The sequence below is a fragment of the Sphaerodactylus townsendi genome, linkage group LG04, assembly GCF_021028975.2.
Source record: "Sphaerodactylus townsendi isolate TG3544 linkage group LG04, MPM_Stown_v2.3, whole genome shotgun sequence".
Lineage (NCBI taxonomy): Eukaryota > Metazoa > Chordata > Lepidosauria > Squamata > Sphaerodactylidae > Sphaerodactylus > Sphaerodactylus townsendi.
The window spans coordinates 6,375,485-6,393,975 of record NC_059428.1 but is presented as its reverse complement, the minus strand read 5'-3'; positions in this window follow the sequence as shown (position 1 = coordinate 6,393,975).

Genomic DNA, 18,491 nt, shown 5'->3' with positions numbered 1-18,491 from the left:
ACTCGTGGCCCTCCAGATGTTATGGACTACAGTTCCCATCATCCCCTTCCAACATCATGCTGGCGGGGGATGATGGGAACTGTAGTCCATAACATCTGGAGGGCCGCGAGTTTGACACCTATGGTGTACAGCTATTGTAACCACTAAATAGGTCTTTCATGTACCTACGCTGACAGTAAAGGATTGTATCTTTGAGGTGTTGTGGGTTTTCCTGGGCTGTATGGCCGTATTCCAGTAGCATTTTCTCCTGACGTTTTGCCTACATTTGTGGCGGGCATCTTCAGAGGATCTGATGATAGTAAGCAAGTGGAGTATATATACCTGTGGAAAGTCCAAGGTGGGAGAAAGAACCATTTGCATCAGTAAACAAGTGAAAAGGCTGCAATTGGCAAGCTTGATTTGCATGTATTGGGTGGGATCCACCCATTGTAGCATGTGAGTAACCATGAAGAAAGCATAATCAATTAGTGAGGGCATCTGCATTGTAGTAGCCTGGCCTTTTGATCCCTTTGACTGCTTCGTGCCTGGAGACATCCTGTGTCTGGGTGGTGTTCATTAGTCACTGTCCTGATTCTAGTGTATTCAGTACTGGTAGCCAAATTTTGTTCATTTTCATGGCCTCTTCCTTTCTGTTGTCCACGTGCTTGTGGATTTCAATGGCTTCTCTGTGTAGTCTGATTGTATCTTTGAATTCAATCTGTGTTTCATTACTCAGAAGCAAAAAGAACTCATAGATTATAATCTATAAAATATCTGTTTGTGGATTAGGGACTTCTTGTCTGGACGTTCCCAGAGGGTTAGACTGGGAAATCGGGTTTCCTCAGTTCTTACTCTAAATATGGGAACGCCACAGGGTTGTGTGTTGAGTCCTTTATTGTTCACCCTTTATACATATGATTGTACTCCTGTCTATCATAGTAACACCATTATCAAATTTGCCGATGGACATTAACGGGGTGGTGGGGCTCATCTCTGGAGGGGATGAGTCTGCCTATTGGAGTGAGGTGGACCGACTGCTCTCATGGTGCAGGGAAAATAACCTGGTTCTTAATACTAACAAGACAAAGGAGCTTATAGTGGACTATAGAAGGAATAGCTCAGAAATTCAGCCCTTGACTATAAAATGAGATCAAGTATTTGTGCGAGTGGCTAGTTTTAAATTTCTGGGCGTTATGATTAAAGAGGACTTGACCTGGGGCGCATTAACGACGTCAAAGGTGGTTAAGAAGGCCCGTGCCAAAGACTGAAAATTACCCGAGACTTTTAAGGAAACAACAACTGGATGGAAAACTCAGGTCCCTTTTTTTACCGGGCTGTGCTATAGAGAGTGTCTTAACCTACTGCATCTGTGTATGGTTCTCCAGTTGCACAGTGGCGGATAGGAAGGCGCTCCAAAGGGTGATCACTACTGCACAGAGGATTATCGGCTGCCCTCTCCCCTCCTTGGAAGAACTCTATCATTCCCGAAGCCTGAAGAAAGCCCAAAATATTCTGAGAGACCCGTCTCATCCAGCACACTCTCTTTTTGAACTGTTACCATCTGGCAGATGATCCAGGTCTATAAAAACTAGGGCCCCTTCCGCACATGCAAAATAATGCATTTTCAAACCACTTTCACAACTGTTTGCAAGTGGATTTTGCTATTCTGCACAGCTTCAAAGAGCACTGAAAGCAGTTTGAAAGTGCATTATTCTGCATGTGCGGAATGAGCCTAGGACAAAGAGGCTCAGAGACAGCTTCTACTCCAGAGCTGTGGCTACGCTGAACTCCGCGGCTTCGTGTTGATGTGTTTGGGGCTGTGTAGGGACGGGTGGAGGAAGGGGAAAGTGAGGGTGTGGTATGAGTCTGAAATTGTGCGCATTGAGGAATGCTGCTGTAAATTTCGTTGTGCGTGCACAATGACAAAAATGCTTATGGTTATGCTTATAATTGTTCCTGTGTATACAATTGTATTTTCTGTACATGTGTATTGTTAGTGGTTTGAATTTTTGTAACTTTCTCTATTTGTGCATGTTCATAGCTGTTTTAGACAATAGGCAACAGCGCGCTCATTTTCACTTTTCATTTCATTTAATAAATGAGTAGCAAGTATTGAAGTTTGTGTGTTTCTGTTCTTAAGCATCAGGACTGGTGGTGTTTTTTTGTTTGTTGTTAATTGCTTAGAATAGCTTCCCAGCTTCCGGCTGAGATGGCTCCTTTCGGGACGCTGTGCTTCGTTGGAGGCGGCCAAGGACTTGTCTTATCTCGGGAGTTTGCTCACCCGGTAAACAACCTCCTTCACGACTTTGCTTCTGTACAGGGTGGAAGTGCAGCCTGTAAAGAAATGGTGGGGAGATTTCCTTGTCCCAGGGCAGAAGCAAGTGAGAATTCCTGCCACATCTGGGAAAGTGTTTTAATTTTGCCGGCAACTGGTTGGTTTTTCGAGGCTATGCCTGTGTTTACACTAAGCTAGCCCACATGGTGTTGGGAAATTTCTGGAGCTTTGGAAGAAGAAGAAGAAGAAGAAGAAGAAGAAGAAGAAGAAGAAGAAGAAGAAGAAGAAGAAGAAGAAGAAGAAGAAGAAGAAGAAGAAGAAGAAGAAGAAGAAGAAGAAGAAGAAGAAGAAGAAGAAGAAGAAGAAGAAGAAGAGTATGTTTTTATACCCCACGTTTCTCTACCTTTAAACAGTCTCAAAGCTACTTACAGCCACCTTCCCCTTCTAATGGGCATCTTGTGGGCCTGAGAGAGTTCTGAGAGAACTGTGACTGGCCCAAGTTCACCCAACAGGCTTCATGGGGAGGAGCAGGGAATCAAACCTGGTTCTCCAGATTGGAATCCACCACTCTTAACCACTACATCGTGCTGGAACGGGTCCAGAGGAGGGCAACCAAAATGATAAAAGGCCTGGAGACCATTCCCTATGAGGAGGAGGAGGAGGAGGAGTTTGGATTTATATCCCCCCTTTCTCTCCTGTAGGAGACTCAAAGGGGCTTACAATCTCCTTTCCCTTCCCCCCTCACAACAAACACCCTGTGAGGTAGGTGGGGCTGAGAGAGCTCCGAGAAGCTATGACTAGCCCAAGGTCACCCAGCTGGCGTGGGAGTGCACAGGCTAATCTGAATTCCCTAGATAAGCCTCCACAACTCAAGCGGCAGAGCTGGGAATCAAACCCGGTTCCTCCAGATCAGAGTGCACCTGCTCTTAGCCATTGCTCTTAGCCACTACGCCACTGCTGCTCCTTAAGAGGCTTAGGGGGCTACAGAAGAGAAGGTTAAGAGGTGACATGATAGCCATGTTTAGATCAGAGGTGGGATCCAGCAGGTTCTCACCAGTTCCCGAGAGTGGGTTACTAATTATTTGTGTGTGCCGAGAGGGGGTGACTAATTGGGTCTGATTTTCCGTTGGAAATCCCATTAGGTCCAAAAATCATAAAGTCCTGTTGTTTCCTATGTGGCTGGTTAGCGAAGGTAGAAAACGGGATAATTCTCCCTGTTGGGCTGTTCTAAAAACATGTTGTAGAAATGTGGTCAAGTTCCTTGTTTCAGGAAAGTCTCCTTCTTTTGATTTCTAGAAACAAAATTAAGTATTTGAAAGTATTAAGTGTTTGACAGGCAGTCAATTAAAGGAGAAGTCGTTGTTTCTGTTGGCAGCAGACGATAGGACTTGCTAGAATGAGTTTAAATTATGGACAGAAAGACACCATCTGGAAATTAGGAACTTTTTTTACAGTAAGAGTTTTTTACAGTAACAGAGAAATTATGAATGCCCCGCCCCCGGAATGCCCGGCCACGCCCCCGCTGTGCCCCGCCCAGCCCCACTGGAGCTACGCCACAGTTTGAATCCCACCACCATGGGAACCTGTTACTAAAATGTTTGGATCCCACCACTGAGTCCGCCACTATTAACCACTATACCACACTGCCTCTCTCAAGTAAGAGCTGGAAACCTTGCTTGAGACAATTGTCTTGGTCGCTAGAAGATGCATGAGACGGTGAGGGAGGACAGAGTGGAAAAGAATAATAGCACCTTGCATTTCTGTGATGCGTTTGAATGGCTTCAGCCTCCTGTACGTTATCTTGTAACCAGCTTGACAACCGATGACAAATTACAGTCAGGAACACGACGCTAATTATTACTAACAAGATACTTCCAGCATTTCAAGCATGCAACCATTTCAGGAAAGTAGGTGGCCACTGGAAGATGCAGCTGGGAATGGATCCTCCAAAGGCTGGGGCAGTCTACCCCTCGCCTTCAAATTCTTCTGCCTTCAATGTATTGTTGAAGGCTTTCACGGCCGGATTCAACTGGTTGTGGGGGGTTTTCCGGGCTGTGTGGCCGTGGTCTGGTGGATTTTGTTCCTAACGTTTCACCTGCATCTGTGGCTGGCATTGTCAGAGGTGTATCACAGTGTGTAACAGACTTCCCTCTGTGATACACCTCTGAGGATCACTGGCGTAATGCCCATTGGGCAAGGTGGGCAGCTGCCCAGGGCATCACCTTGTAGGGGGCATCAAAATGCTGAGTTCGTTTTTGGGTATTTTAGTGGTTTCCCATTTTTGGCCTGCAGGGGGCGCAGTTTTTAGGCTAGCGGCACCAAAGTTATGGACTCCCAAAGGGGGTGCCCCTATCCCCCATTGTTTCCAATGGGAACTAATAGGAGATGGGGGCTACAGTTTTGAGGGTCCATAACTTTGGCCCCCCTGAACCAAACTGCACCAAACATGGGGGGTATCATTAGGGCAGTCTCCTGATGAGACCCTGAAAGTTTTGATACTGTGCCTTCAGAAATGTGCCCCCCACAGCCTGCAACCCCCATGGACAGCAATACAGAAAACTCAATGAAGAACAAAGATTCTTGGGCAAATTTCTAGGATGTTCCTGTAGGGGGTGCATTTTTGGATGTATCAGCACCAAAATTTCAGGGTATCATCTGGAGATGATGGCACTTTTAAAGTTTGGTTGCAGTTTGGTTCAGAGGGTCCAAAGTTAAGTGGACCCTCAAAGGGGTAGCCCCATCTCCTTAGGAAAGAATGGGGGATGGGGGCACCTTTGAGGGTCCATAACTTTGGACCCCCTAAACCAAACTGCACCAAAATTTGGGGGTACCATAAGGACAGTTTCCAGATGATACCCTAAAATTTTGGTGCCGATAAATCAAAAAATGCGCCCCCTGCAGGAACATCCCAGAAATTTGCCCAAGAATCTTTGTTCTGCATTGAGTTTTCTGTATTGCTGTATTCGTCGTGGTGGAGTGGCCGCCCATGGGGGGGGGGGGGGGGGGGGCATCCAACTCAGGTTTTGCCCAGGGCTACAGTTTGCCCAGGGATGCCTCGTTACGCCCCTGCTGAGGATGCCAGCCACAGATGCAGGTGAAACGTTAGGAACAAGATCCACCAGACCACGGCGACACAGCCCCCCGAAAAACCCACCAGAACCAGTCTTCTGTCTTCAATCCTGGCCTGGAACTTTTGCAGCAGTGGCGTAGTGGCTAAGAGCAGTGGCTAAGAGCAGGGGCACTCTGATCTGGAGGAACCGGGTTTGATTCCCAGCTCTGCCGCTTGAGTTGTGGAGGCTTATCTGGGGGATTCAGATTAGCCTGTGCACTCCCACACACGCCAGCTGGGTGACCTTGGGCTAGTCACAGCTTCTCGGAGCTCTCTCAGCCCCACCTACCTCACAGGGTGTTTGTTGTGAGGGGGGAAGGGCAAGGAGATTGTCAGCCCCTTTGAGTCTCCTGCAGGAGAGAAAGAGGGGATATCAATCCAAACTCTTCTTCAATGTGTCAATGGGGCTTCTGGAACCAGCCCGCCGGAGTAGAGTCCCTTTTGGTCTGTCCCCCTCTTGCCACATCCTCATCTGCGTCCCCCACTTGGCATCTCCAAAAGCGGAAAGAAACTTGTCTCGGGGCGGCCAAACATCCCAAGCCTGTCAGCGTCTCAAGGCCGAACAGTTTTGTTTTGATAACTGGGGCTCAGGGCAACAACCCCTCCCACCCAGAGAGCCCTTCCTCCCTTCTGGATCCCATGTTTACATCTTAAATCAGACTCCCCCGCCTTGCCCTACGGCAGCCCCCCCCCCCATTATTTCCCCTATCAATATCTCATTAGCTGCAAGCGTGGCCTCTCTCTGCTCCTTCCACGGAGGAGAGCGTGATGTTCTCTACAACGGGAAATCCTTGAAGAGGGTCGGCTGGCGTCCACCATCCCATTTGTCCTCTCCGGCAGCAGCAGATCAACAGGAAGGGCCCTTGACCCTGGCTCCATTGGCGTTTTCCTCCCGAGACGGCTATTTTCAAGCAGAGCTGTGCTTCGGGACAGCCAGGAGGAAGAAAGCCGAAGGCAACGGCCGCCCAGGTGCCAGCTTCCTGGACTCTCCTTGCATGCCGGCCGGACTCCTCTAGACTTCTCTGCCAGACCACCAAATCTCATGATATCATAGAGTGGGAAGGGTACCTAGAGGCCATCTAGCTCAACCCCCTGCTCAATGCAAGATCAGCCTAGAGCATCCAAGACAAGTGTGTTGTCCAATCACTGCTTGAAAACTGCTGGCGATTATACCAAGAATCAAACTTTTTCTGGTCTTAAAGATGCCACAGGACTCAAAGGTTTGGGTTTTTTTAAATGAAGTCACAGTTCTTTTCCCTTCAGCCAACTTTACTTACACTCTCCCCCCAACTTGGTCCCACATTCCGCTTGGCTGGAACTTTACGGCTCCCCAACTTGGGCCAAGTTCATAAGAACAGTAAGAACGAGGAGCCTGCTGGATCAGACCGGAGTCCATCTAGTCCAGCACTCTGCTACTCACAGTGGCCCACCAGGTGCCTTTGGGAGCTCACATGTAGGAGGTGAAAGCAATGGCCTTCTGCTGCTGCTGCTCCCGAGCACCTGGTCTGCTAAGGCATTTGCAATCTCAGATCAAGGAGGATCAAGATTGGGAGCCGTAGATCGACTTCTCCCCTCCATAAAATCTGTCCAAGCCCTTTTTTAAAAGCTATCCAGGTGGGGAGTGGCCATCACCACCTCCTGTGGCAGCTTATATTCCAAGAAAAAACACCAATCACACGTTGCGTGAAGAAGGGAGTCGTTTTATTAGTCCTACTTCTTCCCCAGCATTTCTTGGCAATGGATGCCCCCCTGGTTCTAGTATTGTGAGAAAGAGAGAAAAATTTCTCTGTCAACATTTTCTACCCCATGCAGAATTTTATAGACTTCAATCATATCCCCCCCTCAGACGTCTTCCTCTCCAAACTAAAGAGGTCCCAAACGCTGCAGCCTCTCTCCTCATAAGGAAGGTGCTCCAATCCTTCAATCATCATCCCTCGTTGCCCTTCTCTGCACTTTTTTTCTATCTCTTCGGATATCCTTTTTTGAGATGTGGCTACTCAGAACTGAGACACAGTACTCCAAGTCGCGGCTCGCACCACAGCTTCTCTTTAAGGGGTACATGACAAATCCTTGCAGTTTTATTATCAACTCCTTTTCCTAATTATCCCCAGCATAGAGTTTGCCTTTTTCACAGCTGCCATGCATTGAGTTGACATTCCCATGGAACTATCAACTAAGACGCCCAAATCCCTTTCCTGGTCTGTGACTGATAGCACTGACCCCTGTAGCTTGTATGTGAAGTTTGGATTTTTTGCCCCTATGTGCATCACTTTGCATTTTGCTACATTGAACTGCATTTGCCATTTCTGAGCCCACTCACCTAATTTATCAAGGTCCGCTTGGAGCTCTTCGCAATCCTTTTTGGTTCTCACCACCCTACATAATTTGGTATCATCTGCAAACCTTATTCCATGGTCCACATTCCATGGCTGCAGCTTCCAGTGGCCACCTACTTTCCTGAAATTGTTGCATGCTTGAAATGCTGGTAGTATCTTGGTGTCGTTTGAATGTTCCTGAACATCCCATGACGTCACTGCAGGGAGGGGAGCAGCCAATTTTGTAGCATAAATGCACATACAGGAATAGGAGCAAGCTCTGCCATCAGGGTGTAATGCAATGGATCAGGACTGGCCCAAACAAACAGCCGTGGGACTGAGGACGAGGCACTTCTGACGCTTTGCCATGCGCCCCCCCCCCCAGCTGTCTGGGAGGCAGAAGGACCCCAGGAGGAACGAGCGAGTCTCCTTGGCTGCAGCGTTCATTATCCTATTATAAGAGATGATACAATTAAGCGTGGTACCTCCAGCCGCCAGGGCAGGGTGGGCGGATTCAATTACTGCAATCTAATTGGCAAACTGAGCTCCTTCGGTGGGTCTGTTCTGGCGGGGCCCGAAATGATTGCGCTCTTTTGGCTGCGTGGAGTTTTGTTAGTCTGGAGCGGCTCCACGAAGGGGGATCGAGACACAAAACAGACTCTCATCTGGAGCAAGAAAAAATATCTCTGTTCCTAGAGGGACCGTGCAGAGCTGTCTTCGGAAGCCGGGGCTTAGCTGGGCAGCGAGCGACATTTGGGCATCCGGGGCTGAGCCGGCTGCTGTTGAGAGATTGCTACACTGATGCAGAACACATTTAGGGATGGCCACAGAGGTGGGATCCAGCAGGTCCTCACAGGTTCCCGAGAGTAGGTTACTCATTATTGGTGTGTGCCGAGAGGGGGTTACTAATGGGTGATTTTGCCATGTGATTTTTGCCTTAGTTGCGCCCCTCCTCTCAGCAGTAATGCGCAGAACTTGAAGCTGTCTAGCAGGAGGTGCACCGGCGTGCGTGGCAGCCTGCGCCTGCGTGCATTTGTTTCCCGCCCAAGGACCGGCACAGCGGCTGCGTCCTTGCCACAGCCCCGCCCCATGGAAATGCCCGCCCTGTCATGCCTACACGCACCCCGTCATGCCCCACCCAGCCCCATTGGCACTACGCCACAGTTTGAATCCCACCACCATGGGAACCTGTCACTAAAATTTTTGGATCCCACCACTGATTGGATCTCAAAGTTATAACACTGATATCATTCCGCGAGGACATGACATAGTTTTAACATGTATTACCCTCTAACCTTCTAAACAGCAATAATAAGCAGTTTCTTATATCTTAATCGTCAACAAATTACCGTTCTTACTCTTATTATTATTCTTACGTGATCGATTCAGCCTCAGATAAGAAACACAGTTCCCGTTTCTCTTGAAACTCCTTGTTTTCACCGTCTGTTTACAAGATTGGTTAATTCCGCCATTGTAGCCTGCTCTCTGACTTTGTCTTCGCAGAGTTGTCATTTGTGATGCTTTCCTGTCCACCCTTCCTCTGGGGTCGGGGCAGAGCCCTCTCGCCCTCGCCCTGCTGTGCCTCGTGAGCGCCGTCAGGACTCTGCCAATCGATTGTTTCCTTTGCACGTTCTCACCAACTGCAGGATGCCCGGCGGAAAGCTCTTTCCTGCCACGACAAAGGCCAGCAGGCCTGTTGTGGGACAGCTTGCTTGACCTTGTCTTGGGATGCCAGGCACCAGGTATACCAGGCAGAGGCGTGGGGAGGGAAAATGGAACCCGAGGTCGGGCAACACCTCAGAGGTGGGATCCAGCAGGTTCTCACCAGTTCCCAAGAGTGGGTTGCTAATTATTTGTGTGTGCCGAGAGGGGGTTACTAATGGGGTCTGCTTTTCCGTTAGAAATCCCATTCGGTCCAAAAATCATAAAGTCCTGTTGTTTCCTACGTGGCTGGTTAGTGAAGGTAGAAAACGGGATCATTCTCCCTGTTGGGTTGTTTTAAAAACATGTTTTAGAAATAGGGTCAAGTTCCTTGGTTAAGGAAAGTCTCCTTCTTTTGATTTCTAGAAACACAATTAGGTATTTGAAAGTATGAAGTATTTGACAGGCAGTCAATTAGAGGAGAAGTCGTTGTTTCTGTTGGCAACAGACGATAGGACTCGCTAGAATGAGTTTAAATTATGGACAGAAAGATACCAGCTGGAAATTAGGGATTTTTTTTACAGTAAGAGTTTTTTACAGTAACAGAGAAATTATTAATGCCCCACCCCCGGAATGCCCTGCCACGCCCCCATCGTGCCCCGCCCAGCCCCATTGGCGCTACGCCACTGTTTGAATCCCACCACCATGGGAACCTGTGACTAAAATTTTTGGATCCCACCACTGTATATACTCCACTTGCTTTACTACCATCAGATCCTCTGAAGATGCCAGCCACAAATGCAGGCGAAACATCAGGAGAAAATGCTACTGGAACATGGCCATGCAACCCGGAAAACCAACAACACCCTAGTGATTCCGGCCGTGAAAGCCTTCGACAATACACAGTTCCATATTACTTAGGAAAATCCTCTACCATAATTGCTAACAGAAAAGCCTCAGGTTTTTTTAAAAAAATTATCTTCAAAATCTTTTGTATTTCCTTAAGTGTCATATCCCCGAAACAAATTCCAAGTAGTATTAACCTCATTCCACCAGACAGAACTCTGGATCGCCTTGTGCCGAAAGTTAATGAAGCAAAAAATTCACTCTCTAAAAGCAAATAAAGTCTGTAGTCCAGACTGACATGGAATAAAGCCAGAGGTGGGATCCAGCGGGTTCTCACAGGTTCCCGAGAGTAGGTTACTAATTGTTTGTGTGTGCCGAGAGGGGGTTACTAATGGGTGATTTTGCCACGTGGTTTTTGCCTTAGTTACGCCCCTCCTCTCAGCAGTAGCGTGCAGAACTTGGAGCAGTCTAGCAGGAGGTGCACCGGCGTGCGTGGCAGCCTGCGCCTGCGTGCATTCGTTTCCCGCCCAAGGACCGGCGCAGCGGCTGCGTCCTTGCCACAGCCCCGCCCAGGAATGCCCCGCCCCCGGAATGCCCGGCCATTAACACCTCCATCAGCCCTGCCCAATTCCCATTGGCTTCACATACACAGATTTGAATCCCACCGAATGTGGGAACCTGTTACTAAAATTTTTGGATCCCACCACTGAATAAAGCCCAGCTTCAGATCCACTATCTCGGTTTCGTTTGTGTTCTCGTGTAGCATCCCTGACGAAACTGCGAGATGATGGATGCTTATTCGGCACGGCATTTCCTTGCGAAGATTTATTAATCTATTGTTGTGAAGGAGACGAATCTATGGCTTGATTTCGCCGACCTTCCCTTTGCTTACTCAGCGAGGAACTGCTTGCGATGAGGGAAATCCAGGAGAAAGACCTTGGCGAGGAAGTGGCATAATAGGTCCAGCTTTATCTCTGGGCCCGATTCAGCCTTTCATTTTTGAGATGAAATCACAACTGGGTGCTTTAAGTGTTGTGAAGTTGCCTCTGATTTACGGGGACCCCGTGGATTAACGGTGGCCCAAATCCTCTGTCATTAACAGCCTTGCTCAAGTCTTGCCGAAGGCCGTAGCTTCCCATGGGATAGTGCATTAAAAACAAACAAAAGTCTTGCATAATATAGATGGCTAGTAACAATCAACTGGTTTTTTTTCTAGATAACAACATAACGATTGGTGAAGTCAAACCCAAGTTTAGTTGAATAAGCCGTACATTATAAATATGACAATCCCCAATAGGGGTCTATATTATTTATACTTTCTTCTCGCTTTAAGTCAATTTCATGTAAAAAAAATTTTAACTGATATATAGTACATGCTTTTTCTTGTAATGTTGCAACTTCAGTAAACATTTGATTAAAAAAAACAAAAGTCTTGCAGTACTTTAAAACCTTCAGAACCCTATTCCATAAGGAGCGTGGTGTAGCGGTTAAGGGCAGCAGGTGGATTCTAATCTGGAGAACTGAGTTTGATTCCCCACTCCTCCACCAGAATAGCAGAGGCTTATCTGGTGAGCCGGATGTGTTCCTGCACTCCTACACTCCTGCTAGATTATGTAGGAGGTTAAGAGCTTGTGTATCTAATCTGGAGGAACCGGGTTTGATTCCCAGCTCTGCCGCCTGAGCTGTGGAGGCTTATCTGGGGAATTCAGATTAGCCTGGGCACTCCCACACACGCCAGCTGGGTGACCTTGGGCTAGTCACAGCTTCTCGGAGCTCTCTCAGCCCCACCCACCTCACAGGGGGTTTGTTGTGAGGAGGGAAGGGCAAGGAGATTGTAAGCCCCTTTGAGTCTCCTGCAGGAGAGAAAGGGGGGATATAAATCCAAACTCCTCCTCCTCCTCCTCCTCTTCTTCTTCTTCTTCTTCTTCTTCTTCTTCTTCTTCTTCTTCTTCTTCTTCTTCTTCTTCTTCTTGGTCTAGTCACAGTTCTCTCAGAACTCTCTCAGCCCCACCTGCCTCACGAGGTGTGATGTGAAATTCATATCTAGTCAGGGAAATGCAGAGACAATTCATTCATTTGGTTGAGCTACTTAAGACTTGTAGTGGGGGGGGGGGAGTTTGGGTGTGTGTGTGTGTGTGGTGGTTTTGTTTCTTGCTTTGCACAAGGCAATTGAGAAGTGGCATGATCAACGCTATCGGTTTTCAATTAGAAAAGAAACAGAAGTCAGAATTCTTTCTTTAAAAGCCTCAAGTGGGATCCTACTAGGTTTCACGGCTGCAAAGAAGAGGTTGGCTGATTCTGTGGCTATAGGTCAGTGGTACCGAACCTTTGGCACTCCAGATGTTATGGACTACAATTCCCATCAGCCCCTGAATTGTAGTCCATAACATCTGGAGTGCCAAAGGTTCGCCACCGCGGCTTTAGGTGGACTGTGGGAGGGGGGCAGGAAGGGGTGAGTCAGCGCTCAGCTCTCGTGGCCCCTTCTTACAAGCCCAGGGAAATGTTCATTTCGCCACTTTGGGTTCAGGAAGCCATTTTCCTGCAGACCAGATCCGCCAGGGATCCGTGAGGGTTTTTGGCATCTTCTGGGCATGGAGGAGGGGTCACTGGGGTATGTGGGGAGATAGTTGTGAATTTCCTGCATTTTGTGGGGCGTTAGACTAGATGACCCTTATGGTAGTGTGACCAGACGTCCCGCTTTTGGCGGGACAGTTCCGCTTTTAAGCAATTTGTCCCGTGCCCCGTGGTTTTTTTAAAAATCTCCCGATTTTTTGAAGGCTGCCGCACTGCCTTCAGAGGTGCTCCCGTTTTCCCGCCCTGTCACAGGGTGGGAAACAGGGGAGCGCCCCGGAAGGCAGTGCGGCAGCCTCCCGCGCACGCAGCCCCGTTTCCCGCCCTGTCACAGGAAACAGGGGAGCACCCCCCCGGAAGGCAGTGCGGCAGCCTCCCACGCTGTCGCACTGCCTTCTAGGGCGGTCCCTGTCACAGGGCGGGAAACCAGGGATCGCCCCAAAAGGCAGTGCGCTCCTGCAGGTGCGCGGGCGCGTGTCCCGCTTTAAAAAGGTGGAAATCTGGTCACCTTACCTTATGGTCCCTTCCAGCTCTGTGTTTCTATGGCCCTTTATGCACGTAGTAGTTACCCCGAGGCTGTTTGCTTCACAGAGGGGTCTCCCTGCATTTCTTTGTTTACATGCAGGTACCTCACTGGTTCCTCCAAGCCAGCCGCCATTCTGTCTGCCCCCCGCTTCCAGATTGGGAGGCATTTTTGCCGCCTGTTTTTTAAAAAGTCATAACAGACTTCTCTCTGTGTAATCACACCTCTGAAGATGCCGACTACACAGATGCAAGAGCCCGAAACGCGAAGAAGAAGAAGAAGAAGAAGAAGAAGAAGAAGAAGAAGAAGAAGAAGAAGAAGAAGAAGAAGAAGAAGAAGAAGAAGAAGAAGAAGAAGAAGAAGAAGAAGAAGAAGAAGAAGAAGAAGAAGAAGAAGAAGAGGAGCAGGAGGAGCAGGAGGAGCAGGAGGAGCAGGAGGAGCAGGAGGAGCAGGAGGAGGAGCAGGACCAGGACAAGGAGCAGGAGTTTGGATTTATATCCCCCTTTTCTCTCCTGCAAGGAGACTCAAAGGGGCTGACAATCTCCTTGCCCTTCCCCCCTCACAACAAACACCCTGTGAGGTAGGTGGGGCTGTGAGAGCTTCGAAAGCTGTGACTTGCCCAAGGTCACCCAGGTGGGGCTGAGAGAGCTCTGAGAAACTGTGACTAGCCCAAGGTCACCCAGCTGGCGTGTGTGGGAGTGTACAGGCTAATCTGAATTCCCCAGATAAGCCTCCACAGCTCAGGCGGCAGAGCTGGGAATCAAACCCGGTTCCTCCAGATTAGATACACGAGCTCTTAACCTCCTACGCCACTGCTGCTCCTACCTCCTCTGGTAGATCTTGTTAGGAACAAGATCTACCAGATCATGGCCACACAGCCTGGAAAGCCCACAGTAACAAAAACAAATATTGCTCCTTCCTGGTTGCCCTGCATAGGGAGGGCAAAAGCCACCCTTTTCCTGATTTCTCAAACAGCCGGGCTTCTCTGATCTGCAACGTGGTGAGGTTGGGAGAGTGGGAAACGCGTTCCCAACTGGAAATCTGTCCCTAAAAGAATACAGGCTCCCTGCGGGGCAGACCACAAGCGCATAAATGGCCTATGATTCTAGGAGATAGTGCAGATTGTCTAATTAATTCTCCAAAATTAGCGATGCTTGTAGTGGCTGCGGGTGGCAGATCGGGAAGTTAAAACAGCCCAGGCGCCAGCTGAGCTGAACAGCTTCTGCGGGCCGGCCTGCGCTCCTGGCAATTTGCCTTTGCTTTCTCTTGTGTGCCAAGAGGTAGCCGGCCTTCCAAGATCTTTCCTGGTTAAACGAAGGCTGGAGCATCCACCGTCACACGCTCGCCGTTCTCCTCCGACTCCTCCCAGTCCCGCAGCCTGCCCATTGCCCGAGCATTTCTCTCTCCCTCCTGGCTGTTGCTTTACATTCCCGTTTGTTGTGAACCAGACCAAGGGACACGGTGTAAAGCTCAGCAAATAAAGATCAAAAACCATCACATCTGTGCCAGCGTGGTGTAGTGGTTAAGAGCAGGTGGATTCTAGTCTGGAGAACCGGGTTTGATTCCTCACTCCTCCACCTGAGTGGCAGAAGCTTATCTGGTGAGCCAGATGTGTTTCTGCACTCCTGCGTTCCTGCTGGGTGACCTTGGGCTAGTCACAGTTCTCTCAGAACTCTCTCAGACCCACCTGCCTCACAAGGTGTCTGTTGTGGGGAGAGGAAGGGAAAGGAGCTTGTCAGCCGCCTTGAGCCAGGTGAGAAAGGTGGGGTATAAACCCCAAACTCTTCTTCTTCTCTTCTCTATGCTGCGAATAATGTCACCATGTATTTATGAAGCGTCAGGAGCTTTAATGATACCAAAGTGCTCTAAGTGAATGAATTTCAAAGCGTAACACAATGACACAAGACATCAAAACTCAACCGCAACAATTACAAGGGTCCTGTCTGTAAGTTCCGCTTGTAGCCAATCCATGCCATCCAGTTCAGTAGATAAATAACATCAATATTCAGATGCTTCCATGGTATGGCCTTGTAGATGCAGATACTTCTATTAGGACTTTATTTTATTTATTTATTTTTTCAATTTCTATACCGCCCGATCCCCGAAGGGCTCCGGGCGATGAACAACAAAATTCAAACAACATTAAGCAGGAGCAAATCATACATAATACACAAACACATAAGCTCCATCCCATTAATAATCAATAAAACATCCTAAAAACTCATATAAAACAGCGGATAATAATTAATAAATAAATAAGCAACAGGCGTCCAGAAAACCTCGATTAAAACCTACCCCAAGAAGGGGGGGACGGCGGGCCCCTCAATATGAGGGGGACCCTGATGTAACAGTGCAAGGGCAAAGAGCACCATGAGGGGGCACCATATCAGTGGCTGGACACTCCAAATGCCCGGTGGAACAACATGGTCCTACAGGCCCTGCGGAACTCACCGAGGTCCCGCAGGGCCCGGACAGTTGGAGGAAGAGCGTTCCACCAGGCAGGGGCCAGTGCTGTAAAGGCCCTGGCCCGGGTGGAGGCCAGCCGCATCATTGAGGGGCCGGGGACCACCAGCAGATTGGCCTCTGCAGAACGCAGAGGCCGAATTGGGACATATGGGGTAATGCGGTCCCGAAGGTACAAGGGTCCCAGGCCGCGTAACGTGAAATAACAATTTCTTTTTCTAAAGGACACACCATTCCAGGCGCGTACCACCCACGGGTGCATGGGGTATCACATGTCCCCGGACGCATGCCATCTAATCATGTGGGGGGGGGGGATGCTGGGCCCAGGCTGCACCCACAGGCTCCGGGCAATAGACCTGGGTGCCGTCGCCAGCTTCGCCCGGTAGACCTGGGTGCCTCGCCGGCTTCAGGCAGTAGACCTGGGTGCCGTTGCCAACCTGGCACTCCTCCGTGAGATCTGCAGATGGTTGCGTCTCCCCCCCCCCCCATATCCAGGGAAAATGGGGCTGGGGGGGAGGTGGAAAGATTTTGCCCCAGGCTCCATTTCCCCTAGATACGACTCTGCACCATCGACTCAGACATTCCGAAATAAAAGGGGGTCTACGAGGCCATACCATAGAACAGGGGTGTCGATCTTGCAGCCCTCCAGATGTTATGGACTACAGTTCCCATCATCCCCTGCCAGCATGATGCTGGCAGAGGATGATAGGAGCTGTAGTCCATAACATCTGGAGGGCCGCTAGTTTGACACCTATGCCATAGAAGTTGGCTGGATATTGATGATTTGTGTACAGCCCGTTGGATTTCTCCCGTCCCAACAATACTGCAGTCCGGAAACCACACAGCACCCCAATACAGCCTGGAAAGCACACAGCACCCCAATATTGCAGTCGGAAGGCAGTTTCTTTGCTGGGGTGGAAAATGGTTCCTTTGGCCAGACTGCACGCTTAAACTGCGCACTTAGCTTCCGAAGCGGGCCACTTTGGAGGAGGGAAAAGAAAATGCAACCCAATCACGCTTGACAAATGAAAGCAAGCAGGTCCCATTAAAGGGAGCGTGGGTCGCCGGCTCTCCAATGAAGAGGTAAAAGCTCTTCTTCGGCTCCGGTAATTTAATCTGCGGCTTTTGCCTGTCCCTCTCCTGGCTCTTGCGGGGCTGCCTTGGCTAATGGGCGCGGGAGTTTGCGAGGCCACGCTCACGCTCGGTGTCTCTGCCCGTGACACACGCCCACGGTGAAGTGGTCCCCCGCTGCTTGTTGTCCAAGATGTTCCGTGCGTCTTGATCCAGCTTACAGAAACTTGCTCTGTCTTCCGCAGACGGGGCTTATCTGCGGGTTGCATTTAGGGTTGCCAACCTCCAGGTCGGACCTAGGGATCCCTTAGAATTTCAGTTCATCTCCAGACTGCAGAGCTCAGTCCCCCTGGAGAAAATAAATGATTTGGGAGTGGTCTCTCTGGCACGGTACACCACATCAGTACTTGTATTCCCCAGACTCCATTCCCAAATATCCAGGAGTCTCCCGACCTGGATCTGGTAACCCTGCCCCCCATCTACTTTTCTGACTTCTTACTTCTGGCAGTTGGTCTTTCTTTCTTTCTTTCTTTCTTTCTTTCTTTCTTTCTTTCTTTCTTTCTTTCTTTCTTTCTTTCTTTCTTTCTTTCTTTCTTTCTTTCTTTCTTTCTTTCTTTCTTTCTTCTTTCTTTTCTTTCTTTCTTTCTTTCTTTTTCTTTCTTTTTTTTCTTTTTTCTTTTTTCTTTTTTTCTTTCTTTTCTTTCTTTCTATCTTTCTATCTTTCTTTCTCTTTCTGTCTTTCTGTCTTTCTGTCTTTCTGTCTTTCTTTCTGTCTTTCTGTCTTTCTTCCTTCCTTCCTTTATTCCTGTCTTTCTTCCTTCCTTCCTTCCTTCCTTCCTTCCTTCCTTCCTTCCTTCCTTCCTTCCTGTCTTTCTGTCTGTCTGTCTGTCTGTCTGTCTTCCTTCCTTCCTTCCTTCCTTCCTTCCTTCCTTCCTTCCTTCCTTCCTTCCTTCCTTCCTTCCTTCCTTCCTTCCTTCCTTCCTTCCTTCCTTCCTGTCTTCCTGTCTTCCTGTCTTTCTGTCTTTCTGTCTTTCTGTCTTCCTTCCTTCCTTCCTTCCTTCCTTCCTTCCTTCCTTCCTTCCTTCCTTCCTTCCTTCCTTCCTTCCTTCCTTCCTTCCTTCCTTCCTGTCTGTCTGTCTGTCTGTCTGTCTGTCTGTCTGTCTGTCTGTCTGTCTGTCTTCCTTCCTTCCTTCCTTCCTTCCTTCCTTCCTTCCTTCCTTCCTTCCTTCCTTCCTTCCTTCCTTCCTTCCTTCCTTCCTTCCTTCCTTCCTTCCTGTCTTCCTGTCTTCCTGTCTTTCTGTCTTTCTATCTTTCTCTCTCTCTCCTTGCACTTCATTAGAATCCCAAGATTAGGAGCAAAACCTAACAGACCACGGCCATACAGCCCAGAAAACCCACAACAGCCAATTAGTTTTGACTGATCGGCAGTTAAGGGAAAGCAAAACCTACCAGACCACGGCCACGTAGCCTGGGAGAAACCTACAACAACCAGTTGATTCCGGCCATGAAAGCCTTTGACAATACCTTAAATCAAAACCAAACCAGTTGAATGCAGTGCTAAATAAAAGTGCCTTTAACTGAAGATCAGCAGTGCGGAGGTCGGGGGAACCTCTCTGGGGAGGAGGGTTGTGAGCCCAGGTTGGAAATCACCTGGAGATTTAGGGGCAGAGCCTAAGGAGGGTGGGGCTTGGGGAGGGG